We start from the raw sequence: 22,790 nt of genomic DNA on the forward strand, positions 1-22,790 counted from the left end.
CGATCAAAAAAATCAGACAAACAATAGCATTTTAGAAGCAATCGTACAATAATCTGATTTAATACACAGCTTTTGAGAGCCAATCACGACAGTTCATCTGAATTATCCAAAGGGACAAACACGAAAATATTTCTAGTACAATACCAGATTGTACAATTTTCATTGAATCAGTACAGTATTTGTTTCAAAAAACAATCAGAATGCAAGACCACGCATGTTCGGAAACAAAAGAATACAATACAATACAACACATTACATCACTTCCCAAGTTGTGTTCTGTCGTACGTGAACTTTGGTAAGTTTAGTTACCTCTTAATTTTTGATCTGAGACTAGGATGTAAAAAAAAAAAAAAAAAAACAGACTATCATTCGTGCAATATTCTTATCATGTGTACGAGGCTTTAGGCTGGGTTTGATTAGAATGGCATACTCTGAGTGTTCATTGTAAGCAGTAGGAAGGCGTTCTAGGAATAGCTGAGAACAACAGAAAACAAGTGCTTGGGGAAAACATTTTTAACATGTGTCATTAACACCAGACAAGTGGCACCACTCCAGTGGTGGGACCAATGTCATTGTAATCATCAGTGCCCTGCATTTTGTGAGAGTGTCCAGATGTAACCGAAAGGTTGTGTGTTTTACTGAGCAGCTCTCACCTGTACTCACAACTACAGTATGTGGATATTTAGCTCCGCTTTCAAAGCATGCAGTACCTACATGTTTGTTGGACCACTTTTAGAACTTCAGAAAGACCTGAAATTAGCAGGTACAATTGTTTTAAAGAAAAGTAATGCACTCAACCGCCATGGCCTGTATGCACGCTCACCACGCAAGACTCCATTGCTAAAGAAAAATCTTGTTGAAGCTCATTTAAAGTTTGCTGTACAACATTTAGGCAAGCCTGTGAAATACTGGGAGAATATAGTCTGGTCCGATGAGACCAAAATTGAACTCTTTGGATGCTATAATACACACCATATTTGGAAGTCAAATGGCACTGCACATCACCCCAAAAACACCATACCAACAGTGAATTTTAGAGGTGGAAACATCATGGCGTGTGGCTGTTTTTCAGCATACTGAACTGGCAAACTTCATATCATTGAAAATCTGCTGCCATCTACCAGGATGAAGATGAAACGAGGGTGGACATTTCAGCATGACAATGATCCCAAACACATAGCCGAGGAAACTCTTAATTGGTTTCAAGAGGGAGAAAATAAAACTTCTAGAATGTCCCAGCCAATAACCTGACTTGAATCCAATAGAAAATCTAAGGAAAGAACTAAAGATGAGAGTTCATAGAAGAGGCCCACAGAACCTTCAAGATTTGAAAATTGTTTGTGTGGAAGAATGGGTCAAAATCACACCTGAGCAGTGAGCAATGCATGTGACTAGCTTCTTCATACAGGAGGCATCTTGAAGCTGTCATTACCAACAAATGATTTTGGACAAAGTATTAAATACATTTCAGTTAGCGTGCTCAATACTTTTTCCTGTGCCATTTCATATTTATTACACATAACTTCATTTCTGAATTTATTTGTTTTGGTTTCTTTTTATGTATGGATTGCATGGGTTGTTACCGACATGTGGTAAAAATTTCATGTTAATAGCACCTTTTAAAAATATACTTTAATATATACCAAGAAAAATAGTGATATGCTCAATACTTATTTTATCAGCTGTATGTATTTTTTTCTGTTAACCACATTAAAAAGAATTTTAATACTGCAAATCGTATAACAATTAATTAAAAAATTCTAAAACCATACAAAACATTCTGTATAAATTGGTAATGGCTGGGCAGCTATGCAGACATCCTTCATTTCTGAGTGTCAGTCTTTACCTCCCATCCATGAAGGAAAGCTATTCAGAGCCAATTAGAAAATGGGAGAGCACAGCACAATTTTCATCTTGGCTTGAGAACATTTATATATATAGTCCTGCGAGCAACAAAGATGTGTAAAAATTAATGCTGCAGGCACTCCACTATCTCATAACTGTAAGCAAATAATCAAAAAAAAAAAATGCTGCGCAATAAATATAAATATAGGCTATATTTTCACTGTGCAATAAAGTGCTTGAAATATACATAAACCTCCAACGTATGAATATGTGCTAAATAAAAAATGTAGGATCATACATCTATATTACAAATGCATCTATATTACAAAATCTATATTATAAATGCTTAAATAACTATATTGTGCAGTGAAAAAAGGTCCATATAATATAGTGTAGAAAAAAAGGCCATATAAATATAAAGTGCTGTCATGAACAATCTTTTCTCCAAAAAGTGCCAGTAGTGCTGTAGACGTGCCAATATCAAGCTCAAAAAGAAATACAAAGTGACGATGTGCTTCAAACAGTGTCCCAGTGAAAGTACACCTAGAACCATGCACCCCCTCCTGGCTGGGTCATCACCTCGCATTGCTGTAACACAGGAGTTTTCCTTTATACCCGTATTTGGAAAGAAGAGGGGGATCTTAAAGCACAGGTAGGTGGGTAGGGGGACCGGATGCTATCAGTTTGTGCTAAACAGAGTAAATAGACCAGTTTGGAGTATAAAGGCATGTGTGCAAGTATGCCATTGGAAGGATTGAACCAGGGCTGTATTTATCAAAATGGCGCTAATGGGCCAGTGACTAGAGCAGCAGGCAAAAGAGGGGCAGCACCTAGCCTGAAAATGCATGAATTATCATTGTTTCCCTTAGGGCCCATTTAGATTTAGATCTCTGTTGAAGTGCAACACACATTAATGCGCATCATTGTGCATAATGCAGTCCCTTTACTATGAACGGGCTGCCAATAGTCCACTAGAGATCAAAAAAAGGCAAATTACCTTTTTTAAGCAATGCAGCGCACCACAAAGCACAGTATGTCCCCTTTGCTGTGGTGCTGGTGTTGCACTCCACTGTATATTACATTGAGCGCACCACACAAAGCAGGCAGAAAAGGCATAATGCTACACACAAGTGGGAATGAGCCAATGTTTTCCTTCTTCTGTCCCATTAGTAATTTGTGACTTTTTGCAGGAAAACTGTAAAGGGATGTTAAAAGGAGTCAGAAGGTTTATTCCAGTATAAGAAAAACCTAAAATCATCATTCTTTTCCAGCCTATGGTGACCTGTAAAGCTTAAAGGTAGTTCTACAAACAGAACTATGTTACTGGGCCCCATAGCAAAACCATTAAGGGCCCTCACTTCTCTAATCTCAAAGGCAATTCCACATGCAGCCATATAGATGCTCCCATACTATAATCTATATTGCTGTTGCTATCTGCATAAATTACTGTATAGCCAGATGGTGCTGGGGCTGTTGTGCTTCTGGGCACTGTAGCAGTTTAGCCTCCTGTGTACAAATAAACCATGCCATATGCTGCTTTAAATAGTATATTTTACTAATTTAATTAGTAATTTTTACTAAAATAATCCCAGGAAACAAGAGACACAGATTGTACAAAAAGCGTTATTATTTCATTGTGGCTAGGGCAGCGTGATGTCTATTCTGGACATGCACATCCTTGCATTGGTTACCTTTGTCAGCTACTGGCCCCATGCTCAAAGTAAATAGTCAAAGTTGTCCTTTTATTTTGACAGAAACAATTAAGTAGTGTCCGTGGTAATTTTTTTTATGCGCACTAACATAAAAATTTTCATGACATCTTTTGGGGTATGTCCCTTCCTTCAAGGTCCAAGCAGTACTAATTCACAAAGGTTTTAACAGAATGTTAAAAACAAAAGAAGAAAAAAAAAGAAAGTCAATCTGAGGGAAAAAATTGTTCAGAACTTGAATGTACCGTACTTTAGATCACACTGACACTTTCCCTACTATAATTGCACTTTGTTGTTTGGCGTTCTCAGTGTTTGCTCCATTACATACATGCATGTAATAAAGGGGACCTTGGTTAAAACCAGCCTAACAGATGTAGCCTTGTAAAATCAGGTTTATTGGACATAAGATAACACTCTTTGAACGTAGAGTGCTGACTGGCAGATAGATAAATCAACAGATGTCACTTCGGGTTTTGTCTGTAAACAATTAGCACTAAAAAAAAATCCACAACTTCTAAACATGCAGCATGGAAAAATGGAATTACCCAAGGGCAGATTCCATGGGCCCAAATCATATTGATTTTGTTATGGGGAAGTGTAGGAGTAAGGGAGGAATGTTTTACTCTCTCAGGACATTTGCAGTCTATCTGTTTTTAATGCAAGGAGAGGGATATTAAAGAAACAGACAGAGAAAGAATTATCTGCCATGGAAAAAAGACAAACCACATTCACTTCAAATAAAGAAGTTCATGAGATAAAAAAATAAACGCAAAACAGGGTTTTTTCTTCTTTCTTTGATAGAGAGAAAATGCTTTCAAATGTGTTTTTTATTGTCAACTCTAATAGTTATCTAGAAAATATATTAGTAGGACACAGAAATGTAAAAAAACAAAATCGTATTTTTTTAAAGTCTTCAATTAATAGATTTTGGAATACAGCTATATCAATTGTGATTCAATATACATTTGTACATTATTACAATTTACTTTTGTAAGGTTCCACTTTCTGGCACAAACGCTATGGCTGTGATGGCTGTGCTACCTGTAAAGAGAGTTGGTATTATCCAAATATTATTATTTTTAATTTTTTATTTTTTTATTTACCCGAGTAGTAGATACAGTCCAACCCAGTTTAACTAAATTCCCCACGTTTGCATTGCCTGGGTAGTTCAAACCTGGGAGATTCAAACTAAACAAATGATTGGAAAATGCATCAGAATTATTTTTATTGAAAACAATGTGTATATTAACCACTTGCCGACCGGCGCCCGACTATATACGGCGGCGGTCAGCCCCTCCCAGGCAAAGTACCGTACCGGTACGTCACTAGCCTGGGAGCGAATAGGGGGCGAGCGCACGCCACCGGAGAAAAGCGTGCGCCACCGGAGGCGCGCTCCCGCCCCCGCTCGTACCCAACGAAGCCAGCGCGTGTGACCGGCGGACCCGATGTCCGCCGGTCACTCGCGATCGTCGGGCAGAGAGGGAGAAAGGCAGGCGGCTAGTGTAAACAAAGCCACCTGTCATTCTCCCCTGTGTAAAAACACAGATCACTCGGTCCTGCTATGTAGGACCGTTGATCTGTGCTATTACACCACTAGCCACATCCAATGACAGTTAGAAACACGCCCCTAGGGACACACTTAACCCCTCCCTCTCCAATAAAGTTAACCCCTTCCCTCCCAGTGTCATTTTTACAGTAACAGTGCATATGTATAGCACTGATTACTGTAGTAATGTCACTGGTACCCCCAAAAGTGTCAAAAATGTCAGTCAAGAGTGCGATCTGTCCGCCGCAATGTCGCAGTACCGCAAAAAAATCGCAGATCGCCACCATTACGCGTTAAAAAAAAAACAACAAAAATGACAAAAATCTTTCCCTTAGTAAACGCAATAACTTTTGCGCAAACCAATCAAAATACGCTTATTGTGATTTTTTTTTTTACCAAACATAGGTAGCAGAAAACTAAAAAAAAAAGAAAATTGGCCAAAAATGTTTAAAAAATCTTGATTTTTACATTTTTTTGGGGGGAATTTCATATAAAAAAATGTGAAAAATATTGTTATTTTTGCAAAATTGTCATTCTTTTTTTGTTTATAGCGCATGATCAAAAAATTGCACAGGTGATAAAATACCACCAAAAGAAAGCTCTGTTTGTGGGAAAAAAAGGACATCAAATTTGTTTGGGTACAGCGTCGCACGACCGCGCAATTGTCCGTTAAAGTCACGCAATGCCGAATCGCAAAATACCCCCTGGTCAGGAAGGGGGTAAAATCTTCCGGGGCTTAAGTGGTTAGAGAATTGGGCATATGAAATTCTGTGCAAATCTTGGCATTGTCCCCTTCCGGCCTACTAAGCCTCCATAATGGTAGGTGAAGTCATCTGTCACAATAATAAGGCTTACTGTGGGAAGGGCCAAGCTTGACTACAGAAAAAGTCAGATTTGTATCTGATTCCAGCTGTCTTATATAATCGAATATGCTGAATCTCATAAAAGCTTTAAAATATTATTGTCAAAAGTAGTTAACTGTATTGGTGAGAGATGTGTGCAGTGAGTTTGAGTCTGTACACCTACTGTGCCATTCTGCACTCCTGCTATTGATTTTTAATGTGTTTTTATATATTATGAAGAATTTGGCTAGGGTATCAGAAACATGTGGAGATGGACAGGAGAACACAAAACTCCCAGGTACAAAGATGGAATATGGGCAGAAATATCTCAATAATCTAATGTCCAGAACATTAAAGTGGACTGACCCTTTTGTCTAGCCAGGTTGTCTTATCTGCAGTTTTACCATTTTATATACAGTATAATGAATGTTACCAAACCTATTATTAGCCAATACCAGAACTCCGGACGAAGGTTCACACTTCTTCATTAAAAAAAAAAAAAAATCCTTCAAAATAAAAAGAATATGAAAGACTGTTTAGAGAATATTTACACTAAAAGGCGGCTTATGGAATAAATATAAAACCATAATTACACATAAACAAAGTACATCCTGCTAATACATTCAGACCATCACAATTTTGTTCATGGTTTTTACATCATAAGTGATGATCCTCCTCCAGCAATACTTTGTTCTCTGCTTTCTGGTTATCCATTTTTTTTCCTTTCCTTTATGTTCTAATTAGAAATCAGCCACATAATCATTATTTTATATACTGGTTAAAATGACTTGTAACAATTTGTTTATAATCCTATTGGCTCACAAAAACGTTTTATATTCACAACATATCATGGACAGAGTACGCCTTAAATCTGAGGACATATTTTAGATCAGCCTTTCTCAACCTTTTAACATTTGGGGAACCCTTAAATTAACATTCCTGTCTCAGGATACCCTTGCTAGTAATTGTTATATCTTCAACTCATGATATATTAGTGTTATGGTCAGTGAGAAGAATGCTCCTTATATGTGTGGTCATTGGAAAGAATATCCACTTACAGCTTAAAACATAATTGTTGTCCGTGGCTTCTAATTGCTCAAGAATCCCTTGCAACCACTGGAGGAACCCTTGTGTTCCACATAATCATGGTTCAGAGAGGCTGTTTCAGATGTTCCATGCAGCAATACCTGTTTGGGCCTGCAGAGTGCAGTCTACTGTTTTTGCAAATGTGCAACAAAGCAAATGTTGTTATAAAGAGCTCATGCATTAAGCTATTGTACTCAATACCAGATGTATGTCCTATACATTTTAAAGACAGTAATTGCCCCTGATAAGTTGTTTATTTTTGTTTTACCAACATGCATACATACAAAATTTACCATACAGAAAGCCAACTGGATGTTTCTGTGTTCTATCATATCATTTGTGGAGGGCTGAATAAGGGCCTTTGGCGACAATCTTTGTGCTTGTGTTGACGGCAAATGTATTTTGTTTTAGGTGCATGTTTTTGAAAATGCCCCTGATTTGTAGTCTTGCAAATAATAGGGAATGTGTAAAACTACTTTTTTTTTTGCTCTACTTTTATTTTTTTTGTGCTGCCTTTGTCCTGTTTTGGGAATTTCCCTTCCCATTCTGGGGACCCAACAGGTGTCCCTATTGAAAGACTTACTATCACCTCCTGTTCCTGTCCCAACTTTAACTACTTGCCTTCTGTGCACTTAAACCCCCTTCCCATCCAGACCAATTTTTAGCTTTCAGCGCTCTCACACTTTGAATGACAATTGCGCGGTCATGCTACACTGTACCCATATGACATTTTTAATACAAACGTTTTTATTGGGCTTTATAAACAAGAAAGCCAAAAAAACAAAAAAACAAAACCAAAGTATGACATATCAAAGCTGTGTCAGTACAAATTATTCCAAACAAGTCATATATAGCACATGGTAAGGTAAATATATATACCAAAGAGAAAAAAATGAAAAGGTATACAGTATATCAAGTTATGTAAGGCAGCGACATCACATGCTGAATAACCAGGGACCATATGACATTTTTATAAATTTTTTCACACACATAGAGCTTTCTTTTGGTGGTATGTAATCATCTCTGGGTTTTTTATTTTTTACAAAAAAAAAGAAAAAAGACAGAAAATTTTGAAAAAAAAAAAAGTTTTTCTTATTTTCTGCAAGTAAATTTTGAAAATAAATTTTTCTCCTTCACTGAAGGGCGCTGATGAGGCGGCACTGATGGGCACTGATAGGCTGCACTGATGGGCACTGATGAGGTGGCACTTATGGGCACTGATGAGGTGGCACTTATGGGCACTGATGAGGAGGTACTAATATGCCGCACTGATGAGCACTGATAGGCGGCACTGATAGGCGGCACTGATGAGCACTGATAGGCGGCACTGCTGGGCACTGATAGGCGGCACTGCTGGGCACTGAGAGGTGGCACTGCTGGGCACTGATAGGCGGCACTGATGGGCACTGGCGGATGGCACTGATGGACACTGACGGGTGGCACTGATGAGCACTGATGGGCGGCACTGATGAGCATTGATGGGCAGCACCATCAGTGCCCACACTCAGTGCCCATAGTGCTGCCAGTCAGTGCTCATCAGTGCCTAGATGAGCAGGCACTGATGGGCACTGACTGACAGCACTATGGGCACTGATTGTGGGCATTGATGGGGGCACTGATGGTGGGCACTGATGGTGGCAATTTGTGTAGGTGTTTTACCTTTAGTAATCAGGGCACTGGTGATCAGTGCCCTGATTACATTCCTGTGTGTCCCCGGCGGCTAACGGCTCCCCCTCCTTCCTCACACTGCAGGCTCCGTGTGAGGAAGGAGCGCCGGCGATGAGAGATGATCTCATATGTTTACATATGAGATCATCTCTCATTGGACGGCTTGATCACGTGCTGAATGGCCGCTGTGATTGGCCATTCACCACGATCTGTGATCGGCTGTGTCCAAGGGACACGGCCGACACAGATTCTCCCCGATGCGCGCTCGCGGGAGCGTGCGGGGGGCGTGTCACTGGGAGGCCGTTTAAAAACGGCCTCCCGAAAATTCAAGTCCGCGCTGCAGCCGTATATAGGCTGTAGCGCGGATGGGGGGTGGTTAAAATTTTGGATTTAATTAATTGTTGTGCTCGTGATTATGGTCACCAGGACAAATAGGGGAACTCTCCCACAAATGGCACTAAAAACCTAGCTCGCGTAACCTTTCACTGTTCTACAAACAGGTTTTTGAAAATGTTTTTGAAGTTTTAATTATAATTGATTGACAAATGCAGTTGTGCCTACCACTGAAATATATAGAAAAAAGGCTGGATCATAAAACTTTTATAAGAGAATTGTGTAGGCAGCCATATTAGTACCCTAGTTGTCAGGCAATTGAATGTGAAAAAGACAGGACCAGACAATGCTGACCCACCTTATAAAAGTAGTAGTGGGCTTCCTGAGTCTAGCCTCAATATTTTTGAGTTACAGACCAAGAACAACCATACTGTAAATAAATGTGAGAAAAGTGTCAGAATTTTTTATTTCCACATTTGTTTTACTGGGACCAAAGCATCAGCCTGACAACCAGGGTACTAATATGGCTTCCTACACAATTCTCTTATAAAAGGAAAGTTTAATGATCCAGCCTCTTTCTTTTTATATATCTTTCAGTGTTTTTTTCTGGAATACAGGTATGAGACTACAGGTGGTCCCTGGGTTACAAACAAGATAGGGTCTGTAGGTTTGTTCTTAAGCTGAATTTGTTTGTAAGTCGGAACATGTACATTTTTTTAAGTGTAGCTCCAGCCAAAAAAATAATTTTTACATTTTTTTGATAGCATAGGGAAGGGTTAACATCCACATAACATTTATTTTGCTGTCTGTACCCTGTTCAGAAGATTTCACCTCACTTTGTGTCCCTATGACAATTGGATTTTGAAAATTTTGGGTTGTTGTGGAAACAAGGATTGGTGATTAAGCTTCAGTGGAGACACCTTTTTCCCATGAGAACTCTTACAGGAGTAAATTTCCCTTCCGAGGGGTAGATTTCCTCTCACTTCCTGTTGTCTCCCTCCGTTTGTAAGTAGGAGTCGTTTGTAACCCAGGGACCGCCTGTAATCCACTCTGAAGAGAAAAGTTTGTGCACATTACAATAAATGAGGATATGTCAATTTTGTAAGTGAACTGCAAAAGTTATCATATTAATGCCATTGGTATTAACTATTAAATCTCCCAGAAGCTGCTTTGCCTTGTTAGTCAATTAGCTAACTAAAGTTCTGTTTCTAAAGTCCAGAGGGGGAATTTGGGATAGGAGAAAATATTAAGGATCCGAAAAAGGTTTAATTGTTTTAATTACATCTCCTCCACATTGTTCAAAATGGTAGGAGATGAAATATGTTCATTTGTTATAAATATAAGATTTTGTACTCCACGTTATGACGGTAAATCAGCTGGAGCCATTCTGAATAAATTGACACCAATAATGGCATTAAAGCATAAATAAAGCATTTACTGAGACTCATATGCAAGTTCTGTTGCTCTATAATATTTAGAAAAATGCCCTTTTGACTTGTATGATAATCAGGCCTGGATTTCAGCATAGCCAACATAAACTGTGGCCAAGGGTGGTAGGGCTTCCAGGGGTGGCACACAGCCCCACACACCATGTGGCTGGCTCTCAATTATACATTTGCATTTATAAAAAAAAGGTTCCAGTCCTGCCTGCCAATGGAATCTGGCTATGTTCAAACTGCTGCTACACATTTTAATCTTTCTTGATGGAATATTGTACTTTGAGTCCATATACCTAGAGCTAAACCATGATGGATACTCCACATTAACTATTGTACTGTAGGTTACTAAATCTTCATTTATATGAGATTAAAGCGGAGTTCCAGTGTTTTTTTTTTTTTTTTATTTACCCCCCCCCCCCTGTGATGTTATTACCTAAATCGATAAAAAATGTAATTATATGCAATGTTGTTTTGTCTATATGCTTAGTTTTTGTTAATTATAACCTTTCTCTTCCCTTCCAAACATGCTCCCATCTTCATTGTGGGCATGTAAAGCCCACTAGCATCTTCTTCCAAGATAAGCATGCACCTCCCGATCTTGCGCATAAACCACTAAGCTCAGCACAGGAATTGTTCTTTGGGTTACCACAGCAATTTAAAAATGGTGCTTATCTCCCCCTTGCATCGCATAGTTTCCTGTTTGGAAATAACGCAATGCTACCAGCCAATGTGTACGGTGAACGAGATCGGCGCTAATTCAAAATAGATCAAATGTGAGGTGAGTGTGCTGAGAAACAAAATCAGTGCTTATTCAAACACAATACAACATAAACTGAAAAATCATTCAATAGCAATGGTGCTGTGTATAAATCTAATGTGAGATAGTTAAATAAATAGCTGCAAGTTGCTCAAATCAAAACAATGTGCACCAATGGTGCTTGCAATACATGTAAAGTCCAAATCAATACATATAATGTGCAGATAAAAAGTGGATGAACAATGTCCAAAAAAAATTATAATAACTGTGCTGGAACATAAATCCTATGAGCGTAGAAAAATCTCCAATATGGTATCAAAATCGGTGGTTAATAAAGTGGAAGCACAATAGCTTTATATCGCTCCAATATCGATGGTGTATGGTGTGTGATGGCCGCTTACCTCAACACACACAAAACAGCGCGTATCTGTGATCCTAAAACAAGGCTCTGTGCTCCAAACAAGGCTCTATAGACACTCTCTTCGAATGGATGTATGATTTGATCCCTGTGGCGAGCGTGTAGGTGGTCAGCCCCTTGAATGACTAACTCCATTACACTGTAGTTCTATTGAGAAATTCCCACAGACTGTCAAGCATCTTCCAGCCACAAGAGGTCACTGTTGTTGCTTTAGGTGAAGGGAGGAAGCAGGAAGTTCCAGGAAGTGTGTGGTGTTCGGGTCTCTATGGCTGTGCTGAGCTGAGGAAAGGTACTGCATGCTGTGGCCTTGAGAGGGATATAGACTGTATAATCCTGGGACAGAACAACAGGATCTTGCCAGAGGAGACAGAACTGAACTGTGATACAACGGACAGTAGCTGAGAACCAGAGAAGGAGAAGAGAGAACATCCCAGAGCACCTCAAGCAAATTACAGAGCAAGGGGCCAGACTGCAGTGACCTCCAAGTGACAGAACAAGATAAACTACTTGCAAAGAAACCCAGACCAGTGCATAAGAGACTGCAGCTACAGACAGCAAGGGACAGATCCAGAGACCTGACTGCATCCACCATCACAGAGACTGAGATAAAGCAGCTGTACCTACAGAACTGTGAGTTGCACCGGTGCTAACCTGTGGTAGGGCATAGAGCAGGTTTCTGTAGACAGAGCGTTGCAGCAACGTGTCCCGGTTAGCGGGAATCAGATAGGATCATATAACAGAATAGCCTGTATCTCTGTGTGTGCGTTGGCGGGAGTGCCATTTTAAGTATCACGTTGCAGTTAACTTTGCTGTAAACCTATGTAATCTGTTTTTACTGTTAACATCATTCTCCGGCCATTATACTCTGTTGGTTAATAAAGCCGGTATCTGCTTCAGCCTCTCTGTCTGCTGTACCGTACTTGAATTCTGCATTGCGGTCCCCTACTCCTCTGACCGCTACAAGTGGCGCTGCGAGCAGGGTACGGTTACAGAGATGGAGGCGGCTGAAGGAAATGTGCATGATGCTAATGTGAGTACCTCAGGCAATGGTGGAACCCCTGCAAGGGCCCTCCCTATGGGCATGCTGTTTAACTTGCTGCCAAAATTTGATGGCAAGAACATGTCACTGTCAGACTGGGTGACAAGATTACAGAGCGCTGCAAGAATTTACAATGTCAGCCCAGAGTTACAGGTAGAAATCGCTTTGGCTGCCCTGGAGGGTGAGGCCCGAAAGAATGTGTTTCTACAATCAGAAGCCACACGCAGCACCTTGCAAGAGATTGTGCGATTTCTGGAAGAAATATACGGTGAAACAGCTAGTGCGGGCCACCTCCGGGCGAAATTCTTCTACCGGGTTCAGCAAGAAAATGAAGGGGTCTCACAATATGCGATGGCTCTACAAGAAGTATTGGCTGAGGTACAGAAAAAGGAGGCAGACGGAGTATCTGGCATGGGATCTGCCGACCGAATATTGCGGGAACAGTTTATTCTGGGACTCTTCAGCTCTCCCCTGAGACAGGTTCTGCGGGAGCGAGTCAGGGTGGACCCTACTCTGAACTTTGGGCAAATATTGGCGGAGGCTGTGGCACGCAGTAAAGAAGAAAGTTATGCCTCCGGAGTGATACGGACCCAGACCGCCACACCCTTTGGGGTTGTGGGGAAGGAAGAGGTCCTAGTTAAAGTGGTACAAGACCTGCAAAGCTCCCTGAGTGCTATGCACGAAAAATTGACACAAATGGAAAGGCGAATGGAGTCGAGCTATTCCCCTGGGGCTGCCTATCCGGCCCAACAACCGCCCTATCAGATTGCCCCACTGGTTCCTACACCACAGCATCCTTACCCGAGTTCACCGTCACACCAAGTTCCTCAATATCTTCCAACAAGGCCAGCCAGGGCGCCTCCCGCGCGCAGGCGGAGAGACTATCGTCCAGGGACACAGTGCTGGCGGTGCGGAGAAGGAGGACACTTTGCCAGAGAGTGTCAGAGTGATCTATCCAGACGCTCAGAGCCGGCGTTAAACTACCGGCCCCTGCAGTAGTGGGGCGTACTGCGGGGAAGGTGGAGAGTCAAGACACCCAGCACAGCCATAGAGACCCGAACACCACACACTTCCTGGAACTTCCTGCTTCCTCCCTTCACCTAAAGCAACAACAGTGACCTCTTGTGGCTGGAAGATGCTTGACAGTCTGTGGGAATTTCTCAATAGAACTACAGTGTAATGGAGTTAGTCATTCAAGGGGCTGACCCCCTACAAGCGGTAACAGATCTCCTCAACTATCCGACAAAATGTGGGTCCTCCGCTGTGTAGACGTATGTCACAGGCACCAATCTAGCCTCATGGGGATGTAAAACAAGACGCTCATGGTGCAGTAACTTCCACAAGATTTTAATGAAACAAAAGTAGTGCACTTACACTTAAAAGAACAAATACAAGCAAAACTCCGCTGAGAGCGGTACACTGTAGGACTCCCGGTTACGGCCATAAACACGGAAGTGGCGTCACCCGGCTCCTCCCAACGCTTTGGCGAGAGGCACAGTAGCATGTTTTACAAAAATGCCTTGTTATCAGTTTAAACCGAGATCTTCTTCATTACCCACCCTGTACAACACAGGGGTCCTTACACAGGATAAAAATTGTACTGTATGTTTGTGACAATTAGTATATGGGATACTATCAGTGAAAAATAACCTCAAGATCCCAACATTAAAAAAAACAAAATCAAGTGGGTCTGATGATCCATTGTTCTTGGTTGATACGAAAACTAGAACTGCATTTGAAATGAACCCACACCCCCCCTCTACGGTTGTGCATGAACATTTCCATGGGAGGAACACTAGAAAATAGTATTTTTATGCACTTTGTGTATGTTTATCTATTTTTGACATCTCATAAGTTACAAGCACATATCCAGGTCTGATGTCCAATTTTTTTCTTTTTTTAGTCCTATTTTACAACAAGCTGTTGTATTTGAGAAGAAACTGCAATGAAAATCATGTGTAAGTATCCATTATATTATTTTACAGCATTGTACGCAGTGTCCTGGATGAATTTTCTGTGACCTCAAAATCCACTTACAGACACAAACCTACTCTTGTGCAGACTTGATTTACTGGGTAGCACAGATGTCATAAAACCAGAGGCATGTGTGGGAATCTTTGTTCTGCTGTCCCCTTCAAGGCCAAATTATGTGCAATGCTGTCATATTGAGCATTGTCTCCTCTGTACCCATCCTGGTCATGTGATCACATTACTGTTAATTTTCTGCCTGCCAGCCTTTAGCAGCATTATTCCCAACAAGTCATGACTAACAGTTTTGTCATGCAGACAGCTGAAAGCTCTCCTTTTGCTCCTGTTTAATGTCATTAAAAACTTACATTAAATTATTCAATGGAATTAAATGGCCAGTCCACCAAAAAACAATATTTTAAGTTTCAGTAAATGTTAGACAGCTAAACCACCTAAATGGTTTTAGTGTCTCTCAGGGATTTGGGTGGTGGGATATCGGCATTTCATTTTCCCAGGTCTTCACTTGTACCGTCTCATTTACATACAGTGAATGCACAGTATTTCAGGAGTTTTGACTTTACTCCAATTTAAGTTGCTTAATGATTGTTCTTGGTCAGTGACTCAAAGTATGGAAGCCAAACACAGCCAGGATTTTCACTAGAGGTCAACAATTGTATAGGTCTCATTGGAGCTCATCTCATTGGAGCTACAGTTTGTAGGTAGGGATCTCTGTGTTGGCAACAAAAAAACAATGCCAAAATTACTTCAACTAAGTATTTAAGCACCCACCTAAACATTTACTCTTCTCTACAGAGCAAAAGAGAAAAGCAACATGGCAGGGTGGTCTAGGATGACTCATTGGTAATCAATTAAAACTACAACATCTAAAATATCATCGTTTATTATACAAATAGAATACATTTCCCAGCAAATGGGTATAAAGAATTTGTCAAATGTCATAAAAAGGAAAAATACATTTTTCATACATAAGTGTCACATGTTACATAGTCAACGCGTTTCGCGGTCACAGGCCACTTCTTCAGGACTCTATATTTACATATGACCATTTTCTTGCAATCATCATGTAGATCAGGCATGTCCAACCTGCAGCCCAGGGGCCACATGCGGCCCAGAACCCCAGGCAATGCAGCCCACTGCCCCCTGACAATTTTTTTTTTTGCTGGGGAGGAAGGAAGTCGGGGCATAGCCACTGTGGCTTCCAACTAATGGTAGGCAGTGGCTGCCTCGGAGGGGGGGGGTGTGAGCATGTGCACTGTTTCTGACTCCTACCACTATGACCACTTCAAATCACTGAAGTGTTCATGGTGGTTAGAGTGTTCCTTTAATATCTCTCAGAAGAAGTAATCCTCTGTATACTGATTCCATTTAATTTGATCATCCTCTAGTTGTGTTAAATTAGTGCGAGGGGTGCGGCCGCGCGGGAAGGATGCGGCGGCATTTTATTACTTATATACCTTAACTATAGTATATATTTTAATATGCGGCCCGAGAAAATTTCTCTACACTCAATGTGGCCCAGAGAAGCCAGAAGGTTGGACACCCATGATGTAGATGTAGGCATTGTCGGCCTTTGTGTTCTTTTTAAGGGATATTAGTTGATAATATTATAAATGTGAAAGGCCTTTTTTTTATACATGAAAAATAAATGAAAGATTACACTTTTATTCACTTTGAGCTTCCATCCTAATTCCCTGGCTTTCTGTAGTTGTTTTTTCTGTACTGGATGGTATACACAGTGCAGATATGTACAGGGACCAAGGTAAGGGAGAGGAAGATTACTCAATAGGATTCTCTAACCAGTTGGTAAACTGTATACTCTTAACTTGCTTGATGATTGTATACACATTTTATTTAATGACTTAGACATTGCACTACAAAGAAAAAATTAATTATCCATTAACCTAATCCACACCTGCTCACCTTCGGGGTAAGTAAGCAATATTCAGGCTTAACCAACAGTTGACTTCATATGCCTGTAGGTCAGGTGAAGTAAATACATATTAGTTGCTGTCCCAGTACTAGAATTTGCTATAGAATTCACAACAATATAGAACAGTAATAGTCAGAATAGATGGACCAGCTGCTCTCTCATTTCTAGGTTTCCAAATGTGGTGCTTGCTTTGCCTTGTAGCAATAGTATGATGAAAAAATGTTTTAATAAATAATTTTGTGGTATAGAACAAAGCTGAACAATATATGGTCATATGCCTTTAATACTTGTTGGTCCCATGTAGACCTTGGGATCACTGCAGGGTTGTATGGTAAACTATCATAGTCATAATGGGCTTTGTCACCTTTTGTGTTTGATACCTTTGTATTGAGATTTTCAGAAAATAAAATAGTCACAATGCAAAATACAGGTACATAGCGTATTTTAACCACTTCAGCTCCGGAAAGTTTACCTTCCTTCATGACCAGGCCATTTTTGCGATACGGCACTGCATTACTTTAAATGACACTTGCAAGGTCGCGCTACACTGTACCCTTTTTTCCCCGTGGTATTTGATCATTTTGATTAGATTTGATTTCATTTCATTTTGAAAAAAAAAATGTTTTACTTTCTGCTATAAAACACACCCAATAAAAAAAATAAATAAATAAAAATGTAAAAAATCCAATTTCTTCACCAGTTTAGGCTAATATGTATTCTGCTTCATGTTTTTGGTAAAAAAAAAAAAATCCCAATAAGCGTATATATTGATTGGTTTGCGCAAAAGCTATAGCATCTACAAACTATAGGATGTTTTTATGGAATTTTTATTTATTCATTTTTTACTAGTAATGGCGGCGATCAGCGACTTATAGCGGGAGTGCGACATTGCGGCGGACAAATCAGACACTTTTTGGGGACCAGTGACACCAATATAGTGATCAGTGCTAACAAAAATATGCACCGCCACTGTACAAATGACACTGGCTGGGAAAGGGTTAAAAACAGGGATAATCAAAGAGTTAAATGTGTCCCTAGGGAGTGCTTCCAAACTGTAACTGTGGGGGGGAGGTGCTTGTACTGTGGGAAGACAGGGATCGATGTTCCTGCTTAGCAGAAACACAGAATCTCTGTCTTCCCTTGTCACAATATGGTGATCTGCCTTTGTTTACATAGGCAGACTGCCGTTCTGTCTCTGTCAGGAATGACTGGTGGATCCCCACAGACACTGTGCCCAATCAAAGTGGGAGTTGGTTGCAGGCAGCACTCGTGCACGACGCAAACCCAGAAGTGAAGAAGATGTACAGATATGTGATTTCGTCTGTAGGAGCCACTGCCCCACAATACATGGAGCGGTTGGCAACCATATTACAAAAGAAGAACATTTTGTCTTATACTCAGTACTCATGTACAGTATCAGTAGCAAATATGGGATGATCTTAAAAAAGAATGAACAGGCTAAACATTATTCACCACTGGGGTAATACCAATAGGGAAAAAGAGATGGGAATAAAATACAGGTTGCTGCACCAAAATCTGGGTCCTCCTCACCCCCAGAGGAGGAATAGTTGAAGTTTTAGAAAGAGGAATAAAAATAAAAATGGAGGGGGGGGGGGGAATATTGTAGAAAAAAGGGGAATAAGCACTTCCTTAACCTTTCTGCACTCATAAAGTCAAAGAGTCATGGCTAAAAATGGGTGGTAAGTAAAACTCAGTCCATAGTCCTCATAGATTCTGGAATTTTTCAGCTTTATAACCTTGTGTGACAAGAAAAAAGCTTCACCTTCTCATGCAGTATGTCTGAAGCCCCCCGTGTAAACTAGAACTCAAAATTAAGCTTTGCTTTACTATCCTGCTACCTGACTCAGAGGAGGGGGGAGCAAACTGAAAAAAGGTATGTGCTTATGAATTGTATCTGTTTTAGTAATTACAATTTATTCCATAAGAGCACTTAGGTGTAGTAATCTCTGGATAGACCATGGGCCCTGTTCACACCTTTGCATTTTTAGGGGACGTAATCTCTGGCCATTTCATAGGCCTCATTCACACCTTTGTGATTCACACACCTGTCGGTATACACTTTAGTGCAAAGCTGCATTGTAATACTGTGGTTGAAAAAGTGATGGGCCATTTTTAATGCATCATTGTGTATGGTAGGCCCAGTTGACTGCAACCAGAAACCAGTACATGAAAATGGATGTAAAAAGCATTTTGATGCATTTCCAGCACATGAAAATCCCCCCCCCCCCCCCCCCCGATAACAACCTCCACTTTGCTCAACATTTTATTGGTTGACAGAAATCAGCAGCGATACAGAATAAAGACCCTTAAAACACATAAAAACACACATGGGAAGGTGTAATCTCAGCACATGTTTGTTACTGAACCATTCTTTCAGTGAAGAGGTATACTTTAATCATAGGTGTGCGCAGTCTATTGCATTAGAGTCTGCACCCCATAGCTCAAACATACATGCCTTTCTCTACAGCACATGTGTCAAAAACAAGGCCCGCGGGCCGAATCCGGCCCTCCAGGCCATTTCATGTGGCCCTCGCACCTCTCCTACAGCTGCAGGAGAGCTCCAGATCTCCTTCTGACCCTGTGCTTTCTGCTTTCCAGCAATGCCTCCAGCTTGTACTGTAATGTAAGGGAGGGTGGGGGATTCAACTTCTGATGGTGGGGAGGCTCCTGACATCTTATGTAAGGGTAGGTGATGCTGTGAACATCTAGTCTTACAGATACAACCGGCCCTTTTGAGGGCAATCATATTGCTGATTCGGCCCTTGATTAAATGGAGTTTGCCACCCCTGCTCTACAGCCTCAGCTGCACGGGACAGTAAATGAATTGGAAGTGCTTTGTGCTGAGCGGCTTCCTGTTCATTCACAAATCGGAAGCATAGTAAACACAGTTATGAATGAACACAGTGAGTGAGTGTGTTCACTGTGTTCATTTAGAAAAGAAGGCATCGGTAAATTACATATATTAGCCCCTTTCCCTGCTCTCCATCCTTAAAAATCCCTGCAACAGCGCATGGGGGTTGAGGAGGGAAGCCAGCAGCACCGCAGGGCGCCCAACACAGAGGAAGCCCAGGCAGTAGGGGGAATCGGCACCACATGTATTGATTAGGGTGTGCCCAGGCCACACCTGGCACACCCCCTGCACACGCATATGACTGTAATACTGCTATTCACATTCATTTTATGCAATGAACTATAACCGTGCAGAAGACAGCTTGGACCATTGGATGGATGTAAAACACAAGTACATTGAAATACGTTTTTTGTTTTGTTTTTTAGTTTTAGGTGGAACTTGGTGGGGTGCATAAGCCCGAGACATTTGATAGGTCTTAGATATCCCAACTTGCCATAATTTGACTCTACTCCTGTTCACCTGGGGTGTTTTGGGAGTTTTGCATGAACTGTTTCTCCTGTTACATTTTCCAAAATATACAAAAAAGGCTACATTTAATAGGGAAAGCACAGATCTTGCCAACAGAGGCCCTGAAAGTAATAAGGTTTATCTCTCCAGCATCCATTAAAAAATATATATATATCAGTTCTGGATAGGCTAGCCCTTTAAAGCATAGACTGGTTTTTGAATTTCAAATTTTTTTTAAAAAAAAGGGGCCAAAAAGCTGTAAATTCTTTGATAATGCTGCCACCAGATTGGGACTCTATCATTACTGTTTGATTTTTGCCTCTTCCATGGCCTTGTTATCATTTAAGTTTTAAGCTTTTCAACTTTATCACATTTGTGGGTGGAGTCATCTGCACCCATGCATGCGGGGGTACCTCTTTCGCCAGGGACCAGGCGGAGACTGCGGTCATGCACTTTGTAATAAAGTACAGAATTCCTTTGAAAAACCACTTGTCCCATGTCACTACACACTGTAACTTGTATGGTTGCATTAGGAGGGACGTGCTGAGTCTGCACCCACGCCACCAGCCAAGTATACCTAATTTATCTCACTACCAGTAACAGAATGAGGTCCCGCCGGGCACATAGCATGGACCTCATGTTTGCTGTCACGTATCTCCTTCCTTACCCTACCTCATGATCAGGCCATAGATCTCAGTAACTCTAGTTTGGATCTGATTGCTGTTGGATACTGACCTCTAGGGAGGAAGCCACAATATCAACCCCCTCGCTACCGGAGGACTTGTCACTTTTACCAGGTACCACGCCTAAAGACTGGTTGCATGTGTCTTGACTAGTGCTTGGTTACTCTTGTCAACTACACTCACCTTCTTGTCTTGCCAAGTTAACCCTTATGTAACGCTTTTACTTCACACCTGGTTCTTTTGGATATGCCAGAACCCACGTGCACCCCTTTGAATAACTTCAGATCAGGCTCAGAACGGTTAATGAAACTTTGCTGGAGAGATGCAGCATAACAGTTCAATATGAACAACATCCTTACACTAAACCTGACTAGAATAATGTAGTGACCCAGGCATACCTCTAAAAGGTGATAGTCCATTACTGCATTGTCCATGGCTTGGATGTCTTCTGAAAACTCCAGTTTCTTCAATAGTGCAAACGTCTGTGCTCAGAGGTGATGCTGGAAATCACTGGACCCACTACAACCTGCCTCTTTTAGGCCTCAGCTGCCCCCTTTTTAAAGCACAGGTGGTCTAGCTAGGACCAAAACCCTAGGAACTAAGCAAGAAACACTTAACTCTTTCCCCTAGCCTGGGCCAGCTACTGGCTCACATACATCAACCTGCATACACAGTGCTTGTAAATCCATTGCTTTCTTTGTGGAAAGCACACACTGTACAGTAATATTATCAACAAGGACTCCATTGACACAGAAGCCCCCATGATACAGCCAGGACATTATTTATAAAAACAAAAATCAGCAAAACTTAATAATTTATACAAATTTTACATTCATACAGTACTATATATATAGCAAAACATCAGATGTATTCCTGTCAATGGTTAAATGGATTTTATATTGCATTTTGAGCTGTATTAGTTTGTAGCTGTATACATTGTTATAGGACTACAGATGCTTGCTGTCATTGAAGTAACTAAACAAAGTGCAGCTGCTTCCACATTGTAATTTGTGGTGAGCTCCGACAAATATGTAAATTTAATTTACAGAAAGTCCTGTGGCACACCTTTACGACATATGCGTGTTAAACTATGACCACAGGGTTATCAAAGATGCAAAAGGCAGGATTTTTTTTACAGCAAGAGAGCAGGTGATGTAAGTGGCGCCATGCAATGGCAGGAACTGTGCTCAAGATGATGATATCAAGTGGAGCTGTGGTTGACCGCAATGTTCTCGTGATCAGCTGAACGGTCAGATGTCATGGGTGACTGAGAAAGAAGTTCAGTTTCCCACAGCAGAGGCACAAGAAAAAAAAGAGTCTGCAGCTTGCAATCCAACACAGTTTTTTTTTAACTTTTATTTTACCATCAGTCTTCATGGTCAAATGTAAAAATAAAAAGGTATATTTGCTGCTGGATTTTTTTTAAATATAAATATATCATTCTATTTATAGATAGATTCCTCATTTATGCTCACAAAAAAATAGAAAAAGCCTTTTCATTTTTGCATTATACCATCTTTGCTCCTGGTATAGCTTTAACTTGTTGTTGGTGCAGCTGCACAGGCACATGTCGTTTTAGATTGTTATAGCTGCAGACTTCAGCACATTGCACTAATGATTTAGTTAGGTTACATAGTTGTTAAGGTTGAATAAAGACCTCAATCTATTCAGTTCAACCTGTGACGGTGTTGGTGTTTGTGTGCGTTAATGTTATTGTAATTTCCCATACCCCTGTGTGTTGTGTTTGCTGAGATGCCCATCTAAGAGTTTTTTTTATATTATTTTTACTCTCCTCTGGCACCACCAATTGTGGAAGGGAGTTCCACATCCTTACTGCTCTAACATAAAAACTGCCCTCGCAGTTTAAGCCTAAACTGCTTCTCAACCAATTTCACTTCACTGTGTGAGTGGCTGTGTGTTTTCTTAAGTGACCTGAAATGTTTTATCCCTATGCTAGAATAACTGTTTAGATATTTGTTATTGCAATCATATCCCCTCTTAAGTGTCTCTTCTTCAGGGAGGTGGTTGGATGTATGTTATGAGAAAGTATGGGGGCTGCTATTACAGGACTTTTTCTGAGAATGCTAGTTGCCTGGCTGTGTCTGACTTAGCACAATCCCAAATCCA

The sequence above is a fragment of the Pelophylax lessonae genome (assembly GCF_965119305.1).
Source record: "Pelophylax lessonae genome assembly, chromosome: 9".
In the NCBI taxonomy this organism is placed as follows: Eukaryota; Metazoa; Chordata; class Amphibia; order Anura; family Ranidae; genus Pelophylax; species Pelophylax lessonae.